This window comes from Sceloporus occidentalis, unplaced genomic scaffold, assembly GCF_023333645.1.
Source record: "Sceloporus occidentalis isolate IW3139 unplaced genomic scaffold, rSceOcc1.0.p SCAF_21, whole genome shotgun sequence".
In the NCBI taxonomy this organism is placed as follows: Eukaryota; Metazoa; Chordata; class Lepidosauria; order Squamata; family Phrynosomatidae; genus Sceloporus; species Sceloporus occidentalis.
Window position 1 is genome coordinate 6,721,433 of NW_028317001.1, and position 24,354 is coordinate 6,745,786.

A 24,354-nucleotide genomic window follows, 5' to 3' on the forward strand; every position below is an offset into this window, starting at 1 on the left:
GGACGTGTGCTCCGACAAGAGGGTCCTTACATCTGGGGTCCCTCAAGGAGCCATTCTGTCCCCCATGCTTTTTAACATTTACATGAAACCGCTGGGAGAGATCATCCGGAGGCATGGGGCGCGGGGTTTTCAGTACGCTGAAGACACCCAAATAGTCTTCTCTATGTCTCCGACTGATTCAGTGACCAAGGATGGCATCTCTCCTCTCGTTGCCTGTCTGGAGTCGGTAATGGGCTGGATGAGGGAAAACAGACTCAGCCTGAATCCAGAGAAAACGGAGGTACTCGTGATAGGTTCTCCTGGTCAGGGATGGTGGTGGTTCCACCTGTTCTGAACGGGGTCACGCTTCCCGTGAAGGACTCAGTACGCAGTTTGGGGGTGCTCCTTGACTCGTCGCTCCACCTTACATCTCAGGTGGATGCGACGGTCAGGAGCACCTGTTATCAGCTTAGGCTGATACACCAGTTGCGACCCTACCTGGGCCAGAGGGACCTTGAAACGGTAGTACAAGCTCTGGTAACCTCTCGGTTGGATTTCTGCAATGCGCTCTACATGGGGCCACCCTTGTACCATACCCGGAAGCTGCAATTGGGGCAGAATATGGCGGCAAGACTGGTCACTGGTACTTCCAGGACCAGTCATATAACACCTGTCCTTAAAGACCTTCACTGGCTGCCTATTCACTTCCGGGTGCAATAAAAGGTGTTGGTTATTACCTATAAAGTCCTAAATAGCTTGGGCCCAGGGTACTTGGAGGACCGCCTCTCTCCATACAATCCGCCCCGCACACTCAGGTCTGCCGGGAAGCAATTGCTAAGGGTTCCAGAGGCTAGATATGTCACCACCACGCCGAGAGCCTTTTCTACCTCGGCCCCCAAGCTCTGGAACTCACTTCCCGTCGAGCTCCACTCGGCCGCCTCGCTGGAACAATTTAAAAGGGGGTTAAAAACACACCTATTCCAGCAGGCGTACCCTGACCCCTGATGACCCCTGATGTACTCCCTTCCTCTCTCCTCTCAGCAGCATTGTTGAGCTAGCGTGAGACTGTTTACTGTATGATTTGTTTTTATGATGTTTTTAATGGTTTTTATTGTTATATGTGTTGTGTTGTGAAACCGCCTTGATCTCTGGAAAGGCGGTATATAAATAAAATTTTATTATTATTATTATTATTATTATTATTATTCGCTAACTCCCAAGTCAAATCCTGGTTTCCCTTCTTTTGCCCAGGACCTAAACCTGGACCAGAAAGGATCAGGTTTTATTTGCTTTCTTCTCCTGTAACAGGTGTTTTTCCTTGCCCTTTTTACACATGGCAGTAAAGATACGATACATCAGGGCCTGGCATTGAGCTTCCAGTTTTCATGCATGATCTTCAGACAGGAGATGAGGCTGCCTCTTCTCCATTTTGGAGGGAGCCCAATTCCAGGAAAGAGGAAAGGGCTCTGTGCAAACATCCAGATCAGATGTGAGAGCAGTAGCTTATTATAATTTGCGAGGCTTAGTTCATTGGTTTCTTCAACTAGAAAAATTGCGGGGGTCTATGGATTGGTGCAGTTTCTTGCTTTCTCTCAGTTGTTGTGGTACAAGGGCTCACTATTATACTCTGCATTCGCCATCTGGCTAGAAAGAAGGAGGCTAAATTAAATGCCTTTTATCCCTAGTTTTTTGTGGATTTTTGGGACTATGTGGCCATGTTCTAGAAGAGTTTCTTCCTGACGTTTCGTCAGCATCTGTGGCTCGCATCTCTGAAAATGCCAGACACAGATGCTGGCGAAACATCAGAAGAAACTCTTCTAGAATGTGACCACATAGCCCGAAAAACCCACAAAAAGCTATGAAAGCTAGCCATGAAAGCCTTTGATTTCACGCTTTTTATCCTGTCTCTCCAAGCAAGTGAGAAAGAATAATTCTCTCATTTCCCCTTGATTTGGGAACAGACCTTTAAAAATGTCTCTCTTCATTTCTACACAGGAAAATATATTGATTATATCTGAATGACAAACTGTGAGCGACTGTGGTTAGTAATTTATGCATTAGGCTGAAAGAGATCGCTAGAGGCCCTGCCCCAGGTCCTCGGTTTTAGCTCACAAACCTCAGGACCTGAATTCACAACCCTATAAGAGAGATGGAGGGACACCAGAAAGTAGGCAACCAAAGTCCTATACATATTATCCAATTGTACCAGTTTGGTGCCATGTTAACCGCTGTGGATCCACCTTAGAGAAACCTGGGAATGGGGTGCTTAGAACTGGATGCTTGGTAGAGTTTGATTGATTGATTGAAATTTTATTTATATACCGCCATTCCTATGATCACAGCGGTTTATGCATTGGGCTGAATGAGATCGCTAGAGAGCCCCAGTGCAGTCCTTCATGAGTTGCTATATAATTCTAAGTACCTGAAAGATGAAATCCCAGGATTCTGTTGGACAGAGTCCTTTAAGTTTCATGGTTTCAAAGTGCTAGGTTTGGGCAATGGAGATACAACCAAGGTGCCAAAAATGACCCATAGCAATTCTGGACAGACTCATTCAGTCTCTGTCTGTTGGTAGAGGGGCTATTTACACCAAGAAACCCATGGATCTTCAAAGGATCCCCAGTTTATTTAGTTTATATACATCCATCCTTTCTCCCAATATTGGGTCTCAGTGTGGCTAACAACAAATTTAATACAGTACAAATTCAAAACAATGCAAAGGCATTAAAATTATAACAATTTTTTTTAAAAAATTAAATCATTTATACAGTTGGACCTTGAAAATAGTGAATTGCATCAAAAACCACATACAAACCTTGACCTCTGAATTGCAGTTCAAACCGTATCTCTGTTTTGCTTAGGATCCAGTCCTTGAGGCATCAGCATTTCCAGAAAGGAGAGAAAGTGGAAGTGCGAAATACTTTTTGTTTGGAGGGAGAGTCTATCCAGATTCTGTCCTGTAAAACTATTAGAGCCTCTTTGATGCTGTCTTTGATTCAGAACATATGATTTTTTAAGGCATCTTGCACTTCTATCTCCATCCAATAAACCTTTGAATTCTCTGAAGCATTCTGTTTTCCTGGCTGCCCATCCCAAGAGTATGAAACATAGCACCAGTCATGGAGATTCAGTCTTTTTCTTAATGGCATACAGAGCGAGAGCCCCAGGATCCCAACTCCTGGCGTAAGACCTGGCCCAGTTCATTGCAGATATTTGACATACTTAAGGTTAGAGCCAGACTGGGAGGTTTTGGGAGTCCCTGTCCCTCCAAAAGTAACTTTCCCAAGAGCAGTCTATGTCTCCCTTCCAAAGGCCAGCAGTTGATGGAGAAGGAGGCCTTGGGAAGCAGAGGAGAGCTTGGCTCGACCCCCAAGGACTCTCCCTTGAAAGTTTCCATCTCTCTAGGAAACGCTGGAGCCTGGGAGGGAGACTGAGGACTAGGGCATGCTGGGAAAAGCTTCAGGGGAGCTTATGAGAGCTAATGTGGGACTTTCTCCTCCCAATTACTTTCCTATTTTCTTCTAACAGGCTTGAAGACAACACAAGGTAAGCTCAATGGTGGAAAAGATTACCAAAGCCATCTTCTCTGTACGTTCGTTCCATGCTCACCTCCATGGCACCTTAGGAGTAAGCAAGTCTCCACTGAGGGCAGCACAGTCAAAAGGCAAAATCCAAAATGGGGAGTAGTCTTTGAGATCCTGATGGTCCTCTGAGAGGAAAATGCCAGCCCCTGAAACCAATCCTGACCAGCTTTTGGGAAAGTGCCCTCAAGGTTTGGTCCAAGTGGCTCTCAGCCCCTCGCAGACTGGCCCTTCCCTGAGTCTTGCTCTCCTGGAGGCTCAGAGGGGATTCTGGGGGGCCCTGGCACCTCCTCTTCTTAGGGACCCTGACCCCCAAGTTCAGCTGACAAATGGTAATTCGCCCATGAGGAACCCCCATTCCCTGCTCTGTCCTGGCACATGCCTTAGGAAACCTCTTCCATAGGAATTTGGGTGCTCCTAATCTTAGTGGAAATGGAAACCTCTGGAATCCTCCTATTTTTCCAGCTGGGAAACAAGGTATAGTTGTGAATCTCTTCTGATGAAAAGAGGGTTCTTCTTGTTGTTGTAATAACAGGGCTCCAGTCAATGGAGGTCTTCTTCAGGCAGTAAAAGGAGGTTTATGCAAATGTAGAATGACATCACTGCTACGGAAGGCTCTCTTGACCAATCAGAGAGCAAGATAAAGGTTCTTCTGGAAGCTTCCGTGAGAAGGAGATATAAGGCCTGAGAGACCAAGAGACAGTTGGGGGAATTGTGTCGGTTGGAGATCGAGAGAGAGAGTTAAAGAGCGGATCTTGGAAGTTAGTCTCTGAATTGGACAGTTAGGTTTATTTATTTGTTTTAATCCCTTGTATGAAATATCTCGCGTCAGTTATAATGTAGTTGTATTATTTATTTATTTATTTATTTATTTAAGTAATTTTTATTGAAAGTTTAAAAACAGACAACTATAACATCCATTATATATTTCAACATACTTTCACCCTTCTACATATCAAGTTATGTATAAGGAAGGTTAAGCAGAATAAAGACATAGAAGAAAACCACATAACATATTACCATACAAGTGCCATAACTTAGGACCATACAAATTTTTAAAAAAAGAGAAAAAAAAGAGTAAGAACAGCTTTTCATATCTCAGTTCCAAGTTTTAAGTATCGTATCCCCTCTTTCTTCCTCAATAGTTCTTAATTTCCTTAATCTTTTTCTTCTCTTTTCATGTATCTATCTTTCTCACTTCTATCTTTGGTTTCTACTCACTTCTACTGTTACCTTCTACTTCGATTTCTCTCCTTTCCATTAATTTCTTTCTTTTCTTCCTTTCCTCAACCTAACATACACTCCAACTCGCTTTCTCTTCTCTCCTACTACTTACTCTCACCTTCTATTACTTACTTTATCCTCCTTCACTCCTTATTCCTCTCTCTTCCACAATCTCTCTCCACATTCTTTCCCAACTTCTCTCTCTGATCCTATTGGGTATCATTGTTCCATTTTTCCCTTCACCCTTTTGATACTTCAAACTTTTTAGAGTCAATACTCCAACCACAGCGACAGTACAGCAGTCTTTCTTTAACTTTTCCAGCTACTCTAACACTTGCTGCTTCTTATTTGCTGATCCTATACGTATCTCACTTTTCCTTCTGTCCTTCTATTTTTCTCAACTATTTTAAGTCTCCAAAATTGGTGTATCTCAATTACTTTCCAAATCTTGTATTTTATCTTGGTTACAGTATATTTTTTCTATATGTTTGTTTGCTAATATTCATTATCTAGACATTGTAGAACTAGCCCACTCTTCTTCTATTTCGTCTAATGTTTGATCTCTAAGTAATTGTGTCATTTTATCCATTTCTATTGCATCGTATATTTTTTTCCAACCAATCTTTTTTACTTGGGATTTTTTTTCCCTTTCCATTTTTGTGTCAAGGCCAGTCTTGCCATTGAACTTAAATAATATAGAATTTCCCCATATTTTCTATCTACTTCTTCTTCCCACATATTCAATAAGAACATTTCAGGGACAAATTTAATTTTACCTGGTATAATCGTATTTATCGTCTCATATATTTTTTTTCCCAATAGCTTTTGACTAGTTTGCACGTCCAGAGGTAGTGATATAAAGTCCCAGGTTCCTTTTGGCATTTCCAACATAGGTTATTTGTTGATTTATAAATTTTTGATATCTTTTCTGGAGTTAAGTACCAACGAAAAAAGGTTTTATAATAGCTTTCTTTCAAATTTTGTGAAGCTGAATATTTTAGCCTTTTTTTCCAAACCGCTTCCCATCTATCTAAATTTAAGGGGTAGCCAATATTTTTTGCCCATTGTATCATGTTTTCTTTTACTATTTCATCTTCTTGCTGCCAACTTAGCAATAGTTTATAAAATTCTTTTATCCATTTTGGATTTTCTTTTTCTATTATTTTTCCAAATTCGCTTTGTTTGTCTTCAAAATCTGCTATTTTAGAGTCCAATTTTACTCTTTCTCTTATCTGCCAATACCTAAACCAATCTAATTTTATCCCTTCCTCAAAGAATTCCTCTTGTGTTTTAAGTTCCAATTTCCCTTTTTTATCTTTCTTTAATAACTTTGCATAGGTTAGCCAATCTGTTTTTTGTCTGGTTTCTAATCTCTGGATAGCTTCCTGCAGGGAGAACCAGCTGGGGAATTTTGCCATGATTCTAGATTTATACTTATTCCATACCTTAAGCAATGACCTTCTGATACAATGTAAATTAAATTCTTTATTTGCCTTTGCTTTATCATAACCCAGATATGCGTGCCACCCAAATGGTAAATTATCTCCCTCTATATCTAATAATTCTTCGGCTTTTAGCAATATCCATTCTTTGGTCCACATTAAACAGCATGCCTCAAAATATAATTTTAAATTTGGTAAGCCTAATCCACCTCTCTCAATTGAGTCTTGCATTATTTTTAATCTAATTCTAGGTCTCTTTTTTTGCCAAATAAAATTGTTTAGATCTCTTTGCCAAATTTTAAAAAAACTGTCTTTAATTACAATTGGGAGTATTTGGAATAAGAGTAAGCTTTTTGGAAGGACTACCATTTTTATTGCTGCTATTTCCCCCAAGAGTGATAAGTTATATTTTTTCCATTTTTCCAATTTCAGTTTAATTTCTTTCCATGCTTTTTTATAGTTAATATCAAATAATTCACTCAGATTGCTTGATATTATTATTCCTAAATATTTAGCCTTTTTTCCTGCTTTTATCTTTAATATTTCTGTTAATCTTTTTTCTTTTTCTGGGGACATATTTTTGATTATTACTGTAGATTTATCTTTATTTAGCTTACAACCTGTTATTTCTCCGAATTCTTCTACTGCTTTTAGTAGTTCTGTTGCACTTTTGCAGGGGTCATTTAAAAAAAATCACCAAATCGTCGCCAAAGGCTCTCACCTTATACACGTTTCTTTATTTTTACACCTTGAATAAAGTCATTATTTTTAATCCTTTTAATCAATCTTTCAATTATAATTATAAACAGTAGTGGGGACAGGGGACACCCCTGTCTTGTACCTCTATTAATTTTGATGTAATCTGTTTTTTCATCATTTACAATAATTCTTGCTTTTTTGTCTTTGTATATTTCTTTAACCCAACCTATAAAATTAGCGCCTAATTCCATTTTCCCCATAATTTCAAAGAGTGTCTCCCAATTCACTGTATCAAATGCTTTCTCTAAGTCTAATAATAGTAAGCCTAGTTCTCTTTCATTATGTTTTTCATAGAATTCTATTACATTTAGTACTAATCTTGTGTTTTCCCTTATTTGTCTTTGAGACAGGAATCCTTTCTGATCATTATCTATACAGTCCTTTAGAAAATTCTTTAATCTGGTTACCAAAATTGCTGAAAAAATTTTGTAGTCGATATTTAATAGTGAAATTGGTCTATAGTTTTTGACTTCGTTTGTATCTTTTCCTTCCTTCGGTATTTATTATTTATAATAGATATCTCCTTGTAGTATCTACTACTCGACGCTCCTTTTACATGTGTTTTGGCTCGGTTGATGGTTGGGAAGATCAGTAAAGAAGTAGAAGGACAGGTTGCTCACCTGTAACTGTGTTTCTTCGAGTGGTCATCTGCGAATTCACACAAATGGGTTATTTCTGCGCATGCGCAGCAAACTCGGAAACTTCTAGAATCTCCAGGCAGAAAGTCATGTAACTTTCTGCAGCCTCTTGCAACTTTTTGGCGGTAGCCCCGCCCATCCGTATATAAGACCCCTACCGGCCCGCTCTCCTTCAGTTCCGAATGAGCCGCAGACAGCGCAGCAGCAAGCGTTATCAAATGAGCAGACACTGAGGGGAGGATGGGCAGGTTTGTGTGAATTCGCAGATGATCACTCAAAGAAACACAGTTACAGGTGAGCAACCTGTCCTTTTTCTTCGTGGTCTCTGCGAATCACACAAATGGGTTAGACTAGCGAGCTATAGTCAGAGGAGGAGGGAGTGTCAACCATGAAAAATCAAACAGAGAATAAAGTATGTAAACCAAACAACTGTGTTATTTATTTACAGTGTAAATACTCAATGTATGGCAGAAAGTAACACTGCCCTCCCAAAGGCTGCATCTTGCCTGGCCCTGGCGTCCAGCCTATAGTGCTTAATGAATGTCATTGGTTGTGACCAAACAGCAGCCTTACACACATCCTCGAGCGGGATCCCAGCTAAAAAGGCCGAGGATGCTGCTACCGCCCTAGTTACATGGGCTCTAACCTGTCCTGGTAGGGGCTTCTTTGCCAGTTCATTGCAGAGGTGAATGGTACTGGCAACCCACTTGGAAAACCTCTGCGGTGAAACCGGCAGTCCCCTCCTGGCCTCGGAGTAGCATACAAAAAGTCTCTCCGACCGTCTGGTGGCAGCAGTTCTGTCTAGACAGAACGCCAGTGCCCTGCGAACATCCAGGGAGTGAAGCTGGCGCTCTGAGTCCGTGGTCGGGCTAGGGGCTAAGGTTGGCAAAACAATGTCCTGGTTAACATGGAAAGCAGACACCACCTTTGGTAAGAATGAAATGTCCGTCCGGAGACCGACCTTGTCTTTGTGAAAGCGTAGGAAGGGCTGGTCCATTCTGAGTGCACACAGTTCACCGGCCCGACGGGCTGACGTGATTGCTACCAGGAAGGCCGTTTTCCATGTCAGGAGTCTCAGATCTGTGGTAGCTAAGGGTTCAAATAGTTTGGACATCAGAATTGCCAAAACGGTATCCAGGCTCCATTGTGGAGAAGGATCTGCAACTGGTGGATGTAAGTTGTTGAGTCCTCTGAGGAACCTTTTTATGAGAGGGTCCCTAAACAGGGACGGTTTGTCTTGCAATAAGTAATGTGATGAGATAGCAGACAAATAAGACTTTATGGAACTCAAAGAGAGGCCTGCGGTATTCAATGTCATAAGAAAGTCCAGGACTACCGGGACGGAAACGTTAGACGGTGACACATCACTGGTTCGTAGGAAGGTAAGGAACTTGTTCCATTTATAGGCATAAGACCTCTGCGTACACGGTCTTTGTGCTGCTTTGATAATGTCTCGCACTCCGGATGGTAGTGCTCTCAGGATCGAATCCTCCATGCCACCAATTGGAGGGATTCCATCTCGGGGTGGTGAACTTGTCCACCGTGAAGCGAGAGCAAGTCTGGTCTGTGGCCCAGTCGGAGATGTTCTTAGGCTCGTTGTAGCAAAGGGGCGAACCAAGGTTGTCTGGGCCACCATGGAGTGATTAGAATGGCATTCGTGGAATCCATCCACATCTTTGCTAATACCCTGGTGATTAGCGGGAAGGGGGGAAACAGGTACAGGAGACCGTTTGTCCATTGAAATTGGAAGGCGTTCCTCAGGGAACCAGCTGCATGAATCTGTGAGCAATAGGTTTGTAGTTGAGCATTGTTGGGTGAGGCGAACAGATCCACTATCGGGGTGCCCCACCGTTGAAAGAGAGTGGCAGTTACTTCTGGGTGTAACATCCACTCGTGGCATGTTGACCGGGATCTGCTTAGCTGGGCTGCCAGCTCGTTTTCGTCTCCTGGGAGGTGGACACACTGAAGCAGTATTCTGTGTTGTATGCACCAGTCCCATATTCTGAGTGTGATGTCCAAAAGAGTCTTCGACCTCGTACCCCCCTGCTTGTTGAGGTAGTACATGGTCGTGGTGTTGTCTGTCAGGAGGAGGACCACTTTGTTGGAGAGCAGGCTTTGGAATGCTCTGAGAGCTTTTTCCACTGCTAACATTTCCAACGCATTGATGTGGAGGTTTGAGTCTTCGTGGGACCATTTGTCTTTGACTGTGAGCCCCAATGCATGGGCTCCCCAACCTTGAAGAGACGCATCTGTTGTCAGAGTTATGTCTGGTTGAGGTGGGGCAAAGGGCATGCCTGAACAGACGTTGTCTGGCTGGAGCCACCAACGTAACGCGGCTTGGACTTTCCTTGGAATGGTGAGCGTCTTGTCGGGTCGGTCCTTTACGGGATCGAAGACGGAAAGGAACCAAGATTGTACTGGTCTCAGACGTGGTCTTGCCCATGGCGTTACGAAAGTTGTTGAAGCCAAATGTCCCATTGCGACTTGTACCACACGGGCTGGTAGATGTCTGGAATGGAGGCAGGCTCGTATGGCCCGAGATAGAGTCAGGAATCTGGACGGTGGGAGGTAAGCCTTGGCAGCTTGTGAGTCCAGCAGCGTGCCTATGAAATCGATCCGCCTGGATAGAGTTAGATGTGACTTTTCCAGGTTGATGCAAATTCCCAATGACCGTAACAGGCTTTGTGCAAAGTCCATCTGGAGCTGCAGGGATTGCCTTGATGGTGCAGTGAACAGCCAGTCGTCCAGATATGGGAAGACTGCAATTCCCTTCTGACGGAGGTATGCGACTACAGGGGCCATACACTTCGTGAAGACTCTTGGAGCTGACGAGAGACCGAATGGAAGGACCTTGTATTGAAAAAGGTCCTGACCTATGGTGAAGGCGAGGAATCTGCGGTGATCTTCTCGAATGCCAATGTGGAAGTAGGCGTCTTTCAGGTCCAAGGTGGCGAACCAGGAGTCTTTCTGCAAGAGTGGCAGAATAGAAGCGAGAGTTACCATCCTGGAACGTTTGTATACTATGAAGGAATTTAAGGCACGTAAGTCCAAGATGGGCCTAAGGCCGTCAGGTTTTTTAGGGACTATAAAGTACTTAGAGAAAAAGCATGATCGAGCCCGTGATGGATGTACAGGCTCGATAGCTCCTTTATCTAAAAGGGAGCGCACTTCGTCGAGAAGGGTGTCCGAGGGGGTAGTAGAAATGACGGCTCCAGTGGTAGGGAGCTCAGAGAACTCAAGGGCATAACCCCATCGAACGATGTTAAGGGCCCAAGAGTCTGAAGTAATAGAGGCCCAGGTGTTAAAGAAAGGCCATAGGCTGTTTACAGTGGTGACGAAGTGCGCTGGGGAGCTTCAAAAGCGTTTCTTGCCTCTGGTATCCTTCTTTTTATAGCCCTGCTGGTAGCGGCCCTGAGATGGTTGACATCGGTCCTGATGAGAAGAAGGGGATCTTGATGGCCTGCCCTGTTGAGGGGTGTCCTGAGGCTGAAACTGACGGTCCGGCTGGTTGTAACTCTGTTGACCATGATGGAACCAAGAGCGTTGGCCAGTGTATCTCTGTCGAGCTGGTCTAGATGGAGGAGCTGACATGCCATGCTTTTTGGCGGCGGTTTTCATTCTGTATTTGAAGCTTAACTTCTCATCAGTTTCTTTGTTGAATAAGCCGGAGTTGTCAAACGGCATATCTTCGATGGTGGATTTTGCCTGGGGGTTCAGATCCGAGGAACGTAGCCAGGCGTATCTGCGGAGGGCCACCGATCCGGAAAGGATTTTTGAAGCGCAGTCTGTGGAGTGGCGCACTGAAATGATTTGCTGGCCTCCTACCTGATGGACTTCGTTTCTGATGGCGGCCATAAGCCTCTTCTTGTCCTCAGGGAGCTCGGCAATGACTGGGTCCATCTTCTCCATTAAGAGCTGGACATATGCTCCCATACATGCTGCGTAATTAGCTATTTTAATGTCCAACGCAGCAGAAGCATAACATTTTTTAGCCAAACCATCTATCTTCCTGCTTTCTTTATCTATAGGGGAAGATGAGGGCCGAGCAGAGAAGGAGGTTTGAGAACCCTCTACGATAGCTGAATTTGGCTTCGGATGGTTAAATAGCCAAGTGGGTCCAGATGGTGTGACTCTATATAGATTTTCGATCTTCCTAGATGTGGAGGCAATAGTAGCGGGAGTGTCCCAAGACCTTCTAGCGATCTTCTCCAATGAGGGTAAAAATGCCAGGGAGGGAGGTGCTGGGGCACAACCATGGATTCTCCGCTCCACTGGATCGAGTGCCACTTCTTCAGAGTGGGCAACCTCTAATTTAAGGGCATCAGCCATCCTAATTATCCTGTCCGAAAAGGAACGGACGTCATCCGTCGGGGAAGGTGCGTCCGGTTCGCCAAAGGAGAGAGGCTGATCAGCGTCCAACTGGAGGTAAGGGGACGCGGAGCGGGAGCGGGATCCTGAAGGTGATCTACTGCCCCTGCGGCTGGCAGGACTGCCTCTGCGGCTGGCAGGAGAAGGGCCCCTGCTACGGGAGCGGCGTCTGGATGGATCTTCGGCATCCAACTCAATGGGTCGGTGCCGTGGTGAGTGAAGCCTCGCTCTGGAAGGGTCCGAAGCAGTACGGCGAAGATATTCGACATCAACTGGCAGGAGATATTGACCAGAATGATGGTCATAAACTAAGTCCGGGTACGTATCGAAGAGGTCGCGTTCCGAATGGTCTCTATCCAGAGGGGAATGATTTGGATGGCCACTATCTAGGGCTTCGTCCGCTTCTGTCCCCAAGGCTGCTCTATCTCTCCTTTGCGGAGAAGTACCAACCCGTCTGGGTCGGGACGGTGATCTGGATGGTTGTCTCTGCCTCAATGGACGGGACGGCGATCTAGATGGACGTCTCTGTCTCTGTGGTGAGAGGGGAGCATCCGAATCAGGGATTTCTCCTTCAGATTCTGAGGAGTCTCCCAAGTTAACAATCTCCAGTTCCTTGTCTTGTACTGACAGATGGGAGGAGATGAGGACCCGTGGTTCCAGAGGTGGCGGGGCCGATGCTGCAGTGATCTCCGGAATGGGAGTAGCCGCGGTATGAGACGCAGGCGGGGGAACCGATATGGTACTTGGGGGCCCCTTGCACCTGGACTTGGGCGGAGGAGAAGCTGATTTGGCCCTTCTGGCCTCACGGTGGTCCTTAGAGGACTTGGAGGCTTTCTGTTTGTCTCCATGAGCCCTTTTTGAAGCCTTTTCCGGCTTAGCCTTTGGGTCAGCGGCTGTAGATTGGGCAGCCGACTCTTGGACCGTCGTACTAGGGCGAAAGGCTTTTTCATAAAGGGACGCCTTGAGTTTTTGGTCCCTATTTTTTAGTGCCTGGACAGTCATGGCCTTACAGTGCCTGCAGGCCCCAGGGATGTGCTCCTCTCCAAGGCAGAGGACACATCTATCATGTCCATCGGACATGGGGATTTTGACCCCGCACTTGGTGCATTGCTTAAATGAAGCCATAAGGGTCGTCGTTACCGGTCTGCGTCGAGTCCGAGAGAGTTGAGACAATGTCCAAATCGTGATCGAAGAGAGTGGTCAAAGGTCCAGTCCTGTTTCAATAGCCAGTTTAGAGATTCAGTGAAGTCAAGCGAAGTTCCTCGAGCTGCAAACGCAGCGGAATGAAGGAACTGAAGGAGAGCGGGCCGGTAGGGGTCTTATATACGGATGGGCGGGGCTACCGCCAAAAAGTTGCAAGAGGCTGCAGAAAGTTACATGACTTTCTGCCTGGAGATTCTAGAAGTTTCCAAGTTTGCTGCGCATGCGCAGAAATAACCCATTTGTGTGATTCGCAGAGACCACGAAGAAGAAATAAGGTTCCTTAACTGGTCCCAGTGTAGGTTAAGGGAAACCTTTTATAATTCACTGGATGGAGGCAGCGTGATTTAAGGAATTTAAGGGTCTGCTGGGCTAAGAGCCATAACAGGGCTGTGGTTTGGCTGCTTGGACCCCAGGAGATCATCCCAATCTCTGATCCCACGCATTGTGCAGGTCATACTCTCGATGTAGTCTTCTGTACGGAACAGGCACATCCGTGGGTGGAGGTAGTCCATATCTCTGCATTGCCATGGACCATGGACCGTTTCCTGGTCAAGGTTGGGCTGAAGGTCACTATTTCCTCCGTTGGGGGCAGAGGACCTATTAAAATGGCCCCACATAGAAGCTAGTAGAGCAATGGCTGTGAGATCTATTGGAGCAATTCTTAGATCCTATAACCAGGCAGGGGGTCATCTGGTTGCACCAGCTCTAAAGTTATAGCTCAGATCCTATATGGTGCTTTGTGTGGGGATGGGATGATTCCCAATTGGTGAAACTGGAGGCCATCCAGAATACATTTTCAAGAAATTGCTTCTACTTTCACCTGAAACACCTGCAGCTTCAGTTCGGGCTGAGGTCGGCCTCCCTTCGATCAGAGCTTGCATTCATTTTGCTTTATTTAACTATTGGAGATCTGTAATAGGTTCTCTGGTTAAGGTTTTTCCTAAATTGTGTTTCCAACATTTACCAAGCTGCAAAGTGTGGAGTTTAAGATACCATAGGTTGCTTGAATCATATCCTGCTCTAACTGAAAATCCTTCTACCTGGAATTCAAGAGAGAAGCTTCGTGAATACATTTTTAACCATGATGTGTATCTGGATAGACTGGCTATTAACAATTCGACATTTTCCAAATGGTTTACATTATATAAATTGGACCATCAGAGGATTTTTTACTTAGGGAAGCTTACATTCCCAAAGCTTAGGCAGGCTTTTACAGCTCTTCGTTTCCAAACAATGCCTGCAGCCATGATCGATGGTAGATATTCACACACACCTACGGATTCCCGTTTATGTATTTGTGGAGCTCCAGAAATCGAGGACTTGCCTCATTATATGCTTTTTTGCTCACTATATACTGATCCAAGAACTAAATTTATGGGATCTATTCTGTCCAATTTAGAGTCTAAAACCACTTCTGAAAAGATTTCTTTTCTCCTGTCTGATATTGATTCTCAGGTAACTTATAAGGTTTCACTGTTTGCCTCAGCAGCAATCAAAATTCGGGCAAGGATAATAGCGGACATTGCAGTTGATTGTCATGGGGATGATCTTATCTAAACTTTGAAGGTATTTTTAATGTTGTTTTATTTAATTGTCTGGGATTTTATTATGTTTAATGTATATTTGATGGATCATTTTATAATTCTGAATTTCTGTCACCGATTTTACATTTTAATCATGCGAATGCCCTTTGGCTTAAGCATTAATAAAAAAATTGATTGATTGATCTAATGCTATTGAAGCCTATGCTGTGTGATGTTCTTTATTTGGCACAAATAATGGTCCCCCTGCCCTCTTTTCTCATAATAACCTCCCAAGTACCTGGGCCCCAAGGACCCCCTGAAGGAGGGGGCAGGGAAGGAAAGAGGGAGAGGCGGACTGGCAGGTCCCCTGCCTTTCTTTGGGGGGAGATCGGGGTTTCATTCCTTCTTACAACAACCCAACCGCCCCCTCCCCCCCCCCCCGAAGACCCTCCAGCCAATCCTTCAAACGAACAAGGGCTCTCCTCCACTTCCCTCCCTCAGAGCAGGCTGTGAAGGCAGCAATGGCTTCAGAGGCTGAAACTCTGCATGCACATTAGCAGCCATAGGCCCCTCCTGAGTATGCGCAGGGATCGCAAGGCCCTTGCTGCTGCTGCTTATTCCACTCTCGGCCTTTGGAAGAAGGGAAGGAGTATGCCCTTCCTTCCTTCCGTCCTTCTTTCCTTCCTTCCAGAATGGAGCCCAACCAGCGGAGCTGGACTCAGGAGAAAAGGGCTGGGAATGCTCTGCTTTGTACATATAGCTCTGTTTTTCTGAGTATGAGTGTGTGTGTGTGTGTGTGTATCTATATCTGTATCTGTATCTGTGTGTGTGTGTGTTTGCCTCTGTTCTTATGGCTGGGAATGGAGCTGAGGACTGAGGAGAGAAGAAAGTGTCAGTTTTGTGCAAATTCACATCTTCTGTCCATCAGTGAGTCCAGTGTGTTGAAACAGCAAAGAACTTTATTAAGAATACATAGTGAGAAATTCAGCTTTTAAATCAGAGCTGCCCTCCCCAAGCCAAAGAATACATTAAATCCCTAAAACCAAAAACTCCACCCTCTTCCAAACCTAGCCCCCACCTCCAATTCCCACAGTCTATGCCTCATAGGTAAAAAAGCCCCCTTTGCCATGCCCAGAAACTAGCCCTCTTTATGTTAATACTGACTACCAACTTTCTTCATCCAATATCCCACAAATTCCAAAAGCTATCATTCCCTTAACTATTCTAGCCAGCTGCCACAAATCCCACCCCTCTATCTAGCTAATCTACTCCACAACCCATAATCCCCAGCCAAATTTATAAACTAAAGAAAAGAAATATACTAATAGCAATTAAAACCAAAACTTAACAAAATATAGCTTTAAAACTTAAACAGACATATCAACAGACAAACTTAACACACAAGATCACAAGAGCCTTTTCTTATCTCCAGTAGATTGAAAATATATTCTTTGTATTCCTTCTTGAGAAAAATAATGTCATTTCACTTCTGGGATTTGTGTGGCTTTTCTCCAGTGTGGACTCTCTGATGTCTCACTAGGCTTGACCTCTGAGAAAAACATTTCCCACAATGCTGGCATTTGGATGGCTTCTCTCCAGTGTGGACTCTCTGATGTATCAATAGGTAAGATTTCGATGAAAAACATTTCCCACAATGCTGGCATTTGTATGGCTTCTCTCCTGTGTGGACTCTCTGATGTCTCACTAGGTCTGACTTCCAAGAAAAACCTTTCCCACACTGCTGGCATTTGTATGGCTTCTCTCCTGTGTGGACTCTCTGATGTCTCACTAGGTATGACTTCAATGAAAAACATTTCCCACAATGCTGACATTTGTATGGCTTTGCTCCTGTGTGGATTCTCCAGTGCATGACAAGGACTGATTTGTAGGCATACCTTTTCCCACAATGCTGGCATTTGTATGGTTTCTCTCCAGTGTGGCCTCTCTGATGTATCACTAGGTTTGATTTCGACGAAAAACATTTCCCACAATGCTGGCATTTGTAGGGCTTTGCTCCTGTGTGGATTCTCTGATGCAACGTCGCAAACTTTACTTTATACATTGAAGAAGGAAGAAGATTTTGATAACTCTCTGTGTTATAATTGAATCTGTGAGCAGTAGCTCCTTACCAGGAAGAGTGTGGGAAAAGAAAACCTTGGACTGAGGAAAGCTGGACTCTGTTGTAAATTACTGATAAACACGGAGGTAAAAAAGAGGAGTAAGCTTCTGAACTTATTTTTCTGTGGTAGGTGCCTGCTACTCCTTTACAGACTATTTGTTGTATCTAAGCTGAAAGTCACTAAGTATTGAGTTGTATGAAATTGATGTAGAAAGTTAATAACGGATCCTAAAGCATTGGAATACCTGAATGTTTGTGTTTACAAAAGGGGTTTTCTTTGGTGCATTTGAATTAACAGAAGGATTTGAATAAGATTGGATACTGGACACTGGACTGGACATTTGATATCTTGATAAAACAAACTTTAAACATTAATTTGGAGAGTGTAATTGTTGGACAACGAAAGAAATTGGAAATATTGGGAGTTGACTGCAGACAGCGGGGAAGACAGCAATTCAAAAGTGAGATAAAACAGCGAAAGGAACACAGCTGGAGCTCATTACGGACAGCTGGGAGGACAGGCTGAGTAAATTAAGAGAGAGAAATAACAGCATAAAGATAACAACCAGACCTCACTATAAACAGCTGGAAAGAAGGTGGAATTAAAAGACTAGACAGTGATGGAAGAGAGAATCAGACTCAAGGCACCCACATATTAAGGGGAAAACATCTAAAGCAATAAGGACTATAATTATCTGATTCCCATATTGGTATTTGATATATGGATACTTTAGTACGGATATTGGTTTTGCATGAATAGTAAATTAGGGATTGTAATCCTCTAAAGTGAGTAAGGAAATTAGGAGAAAAGGTAATAGGTAAAACATAAGTGAATGCAAACTAGAAGTATGACAGCGAGAAGAGGATCATTGGGGCAAGCGGACATCTCTACTATAATACTACAAGAACTAACGGAATTAAAAAAAATTAAGAAGGAGATACGGGATAAATTGAAGGATAACAGGAAAGAGATAAGGGAGGATATGCAGAAAGAGATAGATGGATTAGGGGGGGAAATAGACAATTTAGCTAAAGAGATATCAGGAGTGAAAGTGGAGATGGAGGAAGTATTAGAAGGAACGGAAAGTCTGGAAAAAACCAGAAGAATTGGAAAAGGCTCAATTAAGGGAACAACAGAGTAATCTTCTGCAGGAGGTCAGATATAGGGAAAGGGCAATTAAAATTAGGGAAATTAAACAAGAACAAGATGAAGAAATATATCACAAAATTATACCTATGCTGGCAAAATATGTGGATATTGAGGAGGATTTGATGGAGGCACAGATTGATAAGATATTTAGACTTAGCTCAAAGACAGCAAAGGAAAGGAAATTGGACAGAGACATTACGGTATGTTTTACAAGCTCAAGGATGAGAGAGCAAATATTGCAAAGAAATTATGAGGACAAATTGATTGTGGAAGATAGAATAGTGGAAATTTATAAGGATTTACCATTGCAAATAATTAGAAAGAGACAGGAATATAAATTCCTAACAATATTCTTTTGCAATAAGAATGAGATACTGTACAAATGGGATGAGATAGAAGGAGTGATCTTTCATTACCATCAGAGGAGATATAGGATAAGTACAATAGAACAAGCAAAAGCCTTTTATGAGAGATTAAGCAGAGATAACAGAGAGCAAGAAGAAAGAAATAAAGAAAGGGACAAGAAGGAAGGAGAAAGTGTAAATAGACAAAGAGAAGAAAAGACCCAGAGAAAAGGGCAAGGAAGGAGAGATAATCTAGGGATTAAGGAGGTAAATACTGACAATTTGGGAAACAAAAGCTCAGAAGAGGGTTACTCAGGAGAGATAGGAAAGTCTACATAAAAGACATAAGAACCTCTCTAAAAGGAAAATGGGGCTTAAAATAGTTTCGTGGAATGTAAAAGGAATAAGCCAAGAGAGAAAGAGAAAGCATGTAATGCAGTATCTAGGGAAGAATAATTTTGATTGATTGTGTTTACAGGAAACAAAAATAAAAGATGGAGATATAAAGAAGAAAGATAAAGACAGTAGATTCTTGTGTGTGGAGATTTTGATAGATAATGTTAAATATGTACTGATTAATGTTTATGGGCCATTAGAGAAGAAGGAACCGTTTTACAGAAATTTGGCGGAGGTTATGAGAGAAGTTGATAATGACAAATTAATCTTGACAGGAGATTTCAATGGAGTTCTAAATCCAATTTGGGACAGGAAATCCCAGAAAAAAGTAATTAAGAAAACACAAGGAAAATTACCAAGAGGTTTTTTGTTTTAAAAGAGGAATTTAATTTGTTAGATGTTTGGTCACATTGTAATGGGAACAAAGGAGGGTATACCTTCCATTCAGATGCACATAAATCCTTCTCAAGGTTGGATATGTTTTTCGTGACGAAGCAACTGGTTACTAAAGTGAAAAAAATTGAAATTTGGCCAAGGACGATGTCGGATCATAATATGATAGAGCTGGAATTAAATATAAATTGGGACAAAAATATAGGATGGAGAATGAAAGAGGATAGCCTAGATGACGAAGAATTTGTAAATAAGGTAAAGAGAGAGTTAAAGATGGTTTTTAAAGGAAACAGTGGAAAGGAGGTAAAAATGAAGGTTGTATGGGATACTAGTAAGGCATTTGTAAGGGGACTATTTATACAAAGAACAATGGAAATAAAAAATGAGAAAAGCAGAAAGAGGAAAAAATTAGGAATGAATTTAAAATTAGAGAACAAAAACTACAACAAACAAAAGGGGATAAAAATAATGAATGAAATAAAACTATTGAAAGAACAATTAGAGAAAAAAATGACAGAGGAAATAGCTATAAATTTAAGAAGATCAAAGCAAAATCAATTTGAGAATGCTAATAAAATAAGCCGATGGATGGCTAATAGATTAAAGAATGAGAGAGAAAAGAAAATGATAACTAAAATTAAACAAAATAACACAATCATAACGGAACAAGGGAAAATTAAAAATACTTTCACTACATATTTTGAAAAATTATTTGAGGAAAAAGGTGAGCAGATATATATTCAGAAAATCAGTTAATAGAAATAATTGATAAATATAATGAAATAAAATTAAGATCAGAACTATAGTGTTTAGGTCTTCAGCTTCCAGGACTGGGTGCAGTTAGCATATCAACTGAAGGAGATAATAGGCACTCCTCGCCGTCACATGTATCTGAGCTGACATCTGGAGTGATGGATCCAGGAGCATCCCCCAAACTACTAACATAGTCCTTTAGGGAAAGTGTGACCCCTTATACAGGTGGATCACACGTGTCAAACCTCCATACCTGGATTAGGATCTCCAGCATTACGCAGCTCTGTCTTATCTGGATTCAGCTTCATTCTGTTTTTTTCTCACCCAGCCCATTAATTCTTCAAGACATTCATTCAGAGGGGAGATGCCTTTCTTAGTTGACGCTGAAGTCCGGGACATGGAGAGATATATCTGGGATTCCTCAGCATACTGATAACACCCCATGCCATGTCTCCAGATGATCTCTCCCAGCAGCTTCATGTTTATGTGTCCTAAGGAACATCAGATTTAAGCTCCCTCTTAGAGGACCAACTATCCCCAAGAATCTCCATCTAGAATCTGCCCAAGAGATAGGACCAGAACAACTGCAATGCATTGCCTCTTCGTCCCCAATTCCTTCAGACGTTCAAGAAAGATGCCATGGTTGATGGTATCGAAGGACCCTGAGAGATCCAAAAGCACCAGCAGGGTTGCACTTCCCCTGTCCATACTCAAGCGGAGATAATCTACTAAGGCGACCATAACAGTCTCGACTCCGTATCCCATCCTGAAGCCAATTTGAAATGGGTCTAGATAATCTGTTTCATCCAAGACCACGTGGAGTTGAAGAGCAACAGCTTTCTCAATCACCTTATTTAGAAATGGAAGATGGGAGACCGGTCTGTATTTGTTCATGTCCAAGGGATTTAGGGAGGGCTTTTTCAGAAGCGGCTGTACCATCGCTTCATTTATGGAAGATGGAAAATAGCCCTCCCTCAGAGATGCATCTATGATATATCTCAGGTGAGTCCTAAGTGCATCTCCTCCTTGGATGACTAGCCATGAAGGGCAAGGGTTGAGAGGGCAAGTTGTCTTCTTCACACTTCCAAGGAGCTTGTCCATGTCTTCAGTACTCACAGATTTAAATTCATCCAGGATGATCCCATTCACAGAGTCACTGGACACCTCACCTATAGCATCAGCAATAATGTCAGCATCCAAGTTGGCTCTTATCTGAGAGATTTTATTTGCAAAATGGCAATTTAAAGCATCACAGTGAGCTGTGGAAGGCTCTAATAATGGGTTCGGGGGGGGGGGGGAGTGCCTGAGTCAGGTCCCAGATTCCCCCCTCCTCCCCCCAAGACCCCAGAGAAAACTCCCCCCCCCAAATAATGTTGTTTCCAATGCTATTGAAGCCAAATCTTCTCCAAATGAGGCATCAGAAGGGAGGGCCTCTCCTCTGCCCCACTTTCCAGGATGGAGGGGGCTCCTCAAAGCCTTTTTTTATCTTTGGACCCCCCTCCATGGTCATGCCTGTCTCCAATGGTCCCCCTTCCCTCTCTTCTCATGATAACCCCAAGTACCAGGGCCCCAAGGAATCCCCCGAGGAGGGGCAGGGAAGGAAAGAGGGAGAGGAGACCTGGCAGGCCCCCTGCGTTTTGGTTGGGGACAGAAGAGGGGATTCCTTCTTCTTATAATCCCCAAGCCCCCCCCCCGAAGACATTCCAGCCATTCCTCTGAACAAAGAATGGTTTCCCCCCATTTCCATCCTTCCTTCCCTCAGAACAGAGTGTGAGGGCAGCAATGGCTTTAGGGCTGAGACTGTGCATGCGCACATACATCTGAAGACCCCTTCTGATCATGCGCAGGGATCACCAGGGCTTTACTGCTCCTGCTGTTTATTCCATTGGCGGCCTTTGAGGGAAGGGAAGGAGTGTGCCGGGGGTTCAGCAACCTCCCCTTCCTTCCTTATTTTGAGGACACTTCGAAGAGGCCACAATGGAGCCCAGGAAAGGCAAGAAAGGAAGGCTCTGCATTGGAAATAAAGTCTATGTATACTGTATGTATGTAGATATAATACACACACACACACAAACACACACATATATACATATATATAAATGTATGTGTGTTTGCCTCTGCTGTTCTTATAGCTGGGAATGGAGATGATGGCTGAGGAGAGAAGAAAGGGTAAATTTTGGGCAAATGCAGAACTTCTGTACACCAATGAGTCCAGTCTGTTGAAACAACAAAGAATTTTATTGAGAACACATAGTCAGAAATTCAGCGTTTACGTCAGAACTGCCCACTCAAATCCAAACAATACATTAAAACCCCCAAACCTAAAACTCCACCCTCTTACAACCTAGCCCCCACCTTCAATTCCCACAGTCTATGCCCCACAGGTAACAAGCCCCCCTTTGCCATTCCCAGAAACTAGCCACCTTCCTGTTAATATCAGCCTCCACTTTCTTCAGCCAACATCCCACAAATTCCAAACGCTATCATTCCCAAAACTATTCTAACCAACTGCAACAAATCCCATCCCCCCATTTAGCTAACTTTTACCACGAACCACAATCCCCAGCCAAAGTTACAACCCAAAACAATTATCTATCCTATTAGCAATTAAAACCTAAATCTAACAAAATACAATTTTAAAACATAAACAGACATATGGACAGAAAAACAAAATCAGAAAGGCCTTTTCTTAGCACAGCAGGACTGCAAATATATTTTTTTATTCCTTATTGACAAAAATAATGTTAGTTCACTGCTGGCATTTTTATGGCTTCTCTCCAGTGTGGATTCTTTGATGTCTCACTTGGTGTGACTTTGAAGTAAAACATTTCTCACAATGCTGGCATTTGTATGGTTTCTCTCCTGTGTGGACTCTCTGATGTGTCACTAGGTCTGACTTCTGAGAAAGACATTTCCCACAATGCTGGCATTTGTATGGCTTCTCTCCTGTGTGGACTCTCTGATGTGCCACTAGGACTGACTTCTGAGAAAAACATTTGCCACAATGCTGGCATTTTTATGGATTCTCTCCTGTGTGGGCTCTCTGATGTGTCACTAGGACTGACTTCATATAAAAACATTTCCCACAATGCTGGCATTTGTATGGCTTCTCTCCTGTGTGGACTCTTTGATGTCTCACTTGGTGTGACTTCTGAGAAAAACATTTCCCACAATGCTGGCATTTGTATGGCTTCTCTCCTGTGTGGACTCTCTGATGTGTCACTAGGACTGACTTCATATAAAAACATTTCCCACAATGCTGGCATTTGTATGGCTTCTCTCCTGTGTGGACTCTTTGATGTCTCACTTGGTGTGACTTCTGAGAAAAACATTTCCCACAATGCTGGCATTTGTATGGCTTCTCTCCTGTGTGGATTCTCTGATGTCTCACTAGGACTGACTTCATAGAAAAACATTTCCCACAATGCTGGCATTTGTATGGCTTCTCTCCTGTGTGGACTCTTTGATGTATCACTAGGTGTGACTTCATAGAAAAACATTTCCCACAATGCTGGCATTTGTATGGCTTCTCTCCAGTGTGGACTCTTTGATGTATCACTAGGTGTGACTTCTGAGAAAGACATTTCCCACAATGCTGGCATTTGTATGGCTTCTCTCCAGTGTGGACTCTTTGATGTTTCACTAGGTCTGACTTCTGAGAAAGACATTTCCCACAATCCTGGCATTTGTATGGCTTCTCTCCTGTATGGACCCTTCGATGCATGACAAGGATTGACTTGTAAGCAAAATGTCTCCCACAATGGTGGCATTTATGTGACTTCTTTCCTGTGTGGATTCTCTCATGACTCAAATATTTTTCTGTAAAGAAGCAGAGTGACAGATAAGACTGAAAATCAATGTTAAGAGAGGAGGGTGTTACCCATGATTTAGCCCTCATTAACCCCTCCTTATTAGAGATTAAATTAAGAGAGTTTCTGTTAGTAACCCAAGGATGACCGTACTACTTATGCCCCTAAATCCATGGAACAATTGTATCCTTATTTATAGGAGTTAACAAAGAAGAGATTGGAGGGGCACTTAAGGGAATCACTGGAAGCAGATAGTCAGAAAAAGGAATGTTGCAAAAATATTTTATTAAACATGTGGAGAAATAGTTTGATTGGCAAGTGGCATTATATCCTGTGAGACTGCCATAAAGTCCTGAGTCAGAGACCAAGGCATGATGGAAGCTAACTGCAGAGGTCCCTTCATGCTGTGTGGCACCAGGAGATGACTCACAACCAATACAGTATACAGCTCACATGTGGATTGGTGTGGATTAGAGTTGTGTGTACAAGAGATGGTGAAGTAGATGGAAGTCAGAGAGGAGAGCTTGCAAATAATTGTATTATTAGGAGCAGGTAACTGTTAAAGTTGCCAGATATTGTGCATCTGCGATTATTTGTAGCAGATTTTTTTTTGGAACAGATGTAGAAACACCCATGTAATATCTTGAAATAATTATGACCCAGAGTCAGGCTA

The 24,354-nt window shown here is 43.0% G+C and overlaps 1 pseudogene across 1 annotated transcript in view; it reads right to left on the reverse strand.

Moving 5' to 3' along the window:
- LOC149301500 (uncharacterized) overlaps window positions 1–23,693 on the reverse strand; it is a 73,265-nt pseudogene extending 49,572 nt beyond the window's left edge. The window contains exons 1-2 of the transcript XR_016272240.1: window positions 22,647–23,693; window positions 16,260–16,729 (exon numbers count right to left, since the gene is read on the reverse strand). The product of XR_016272240.1 is annotated as an uncharacterized LOC149301500 (transcript). The remainder of the gene's footprint in view (window positions 1–16,259; window positions 16,730–22,646) is intronic.
- Between the last annotated feature and the right edge of the window lie 661 nt (window positions 23,694–24,354).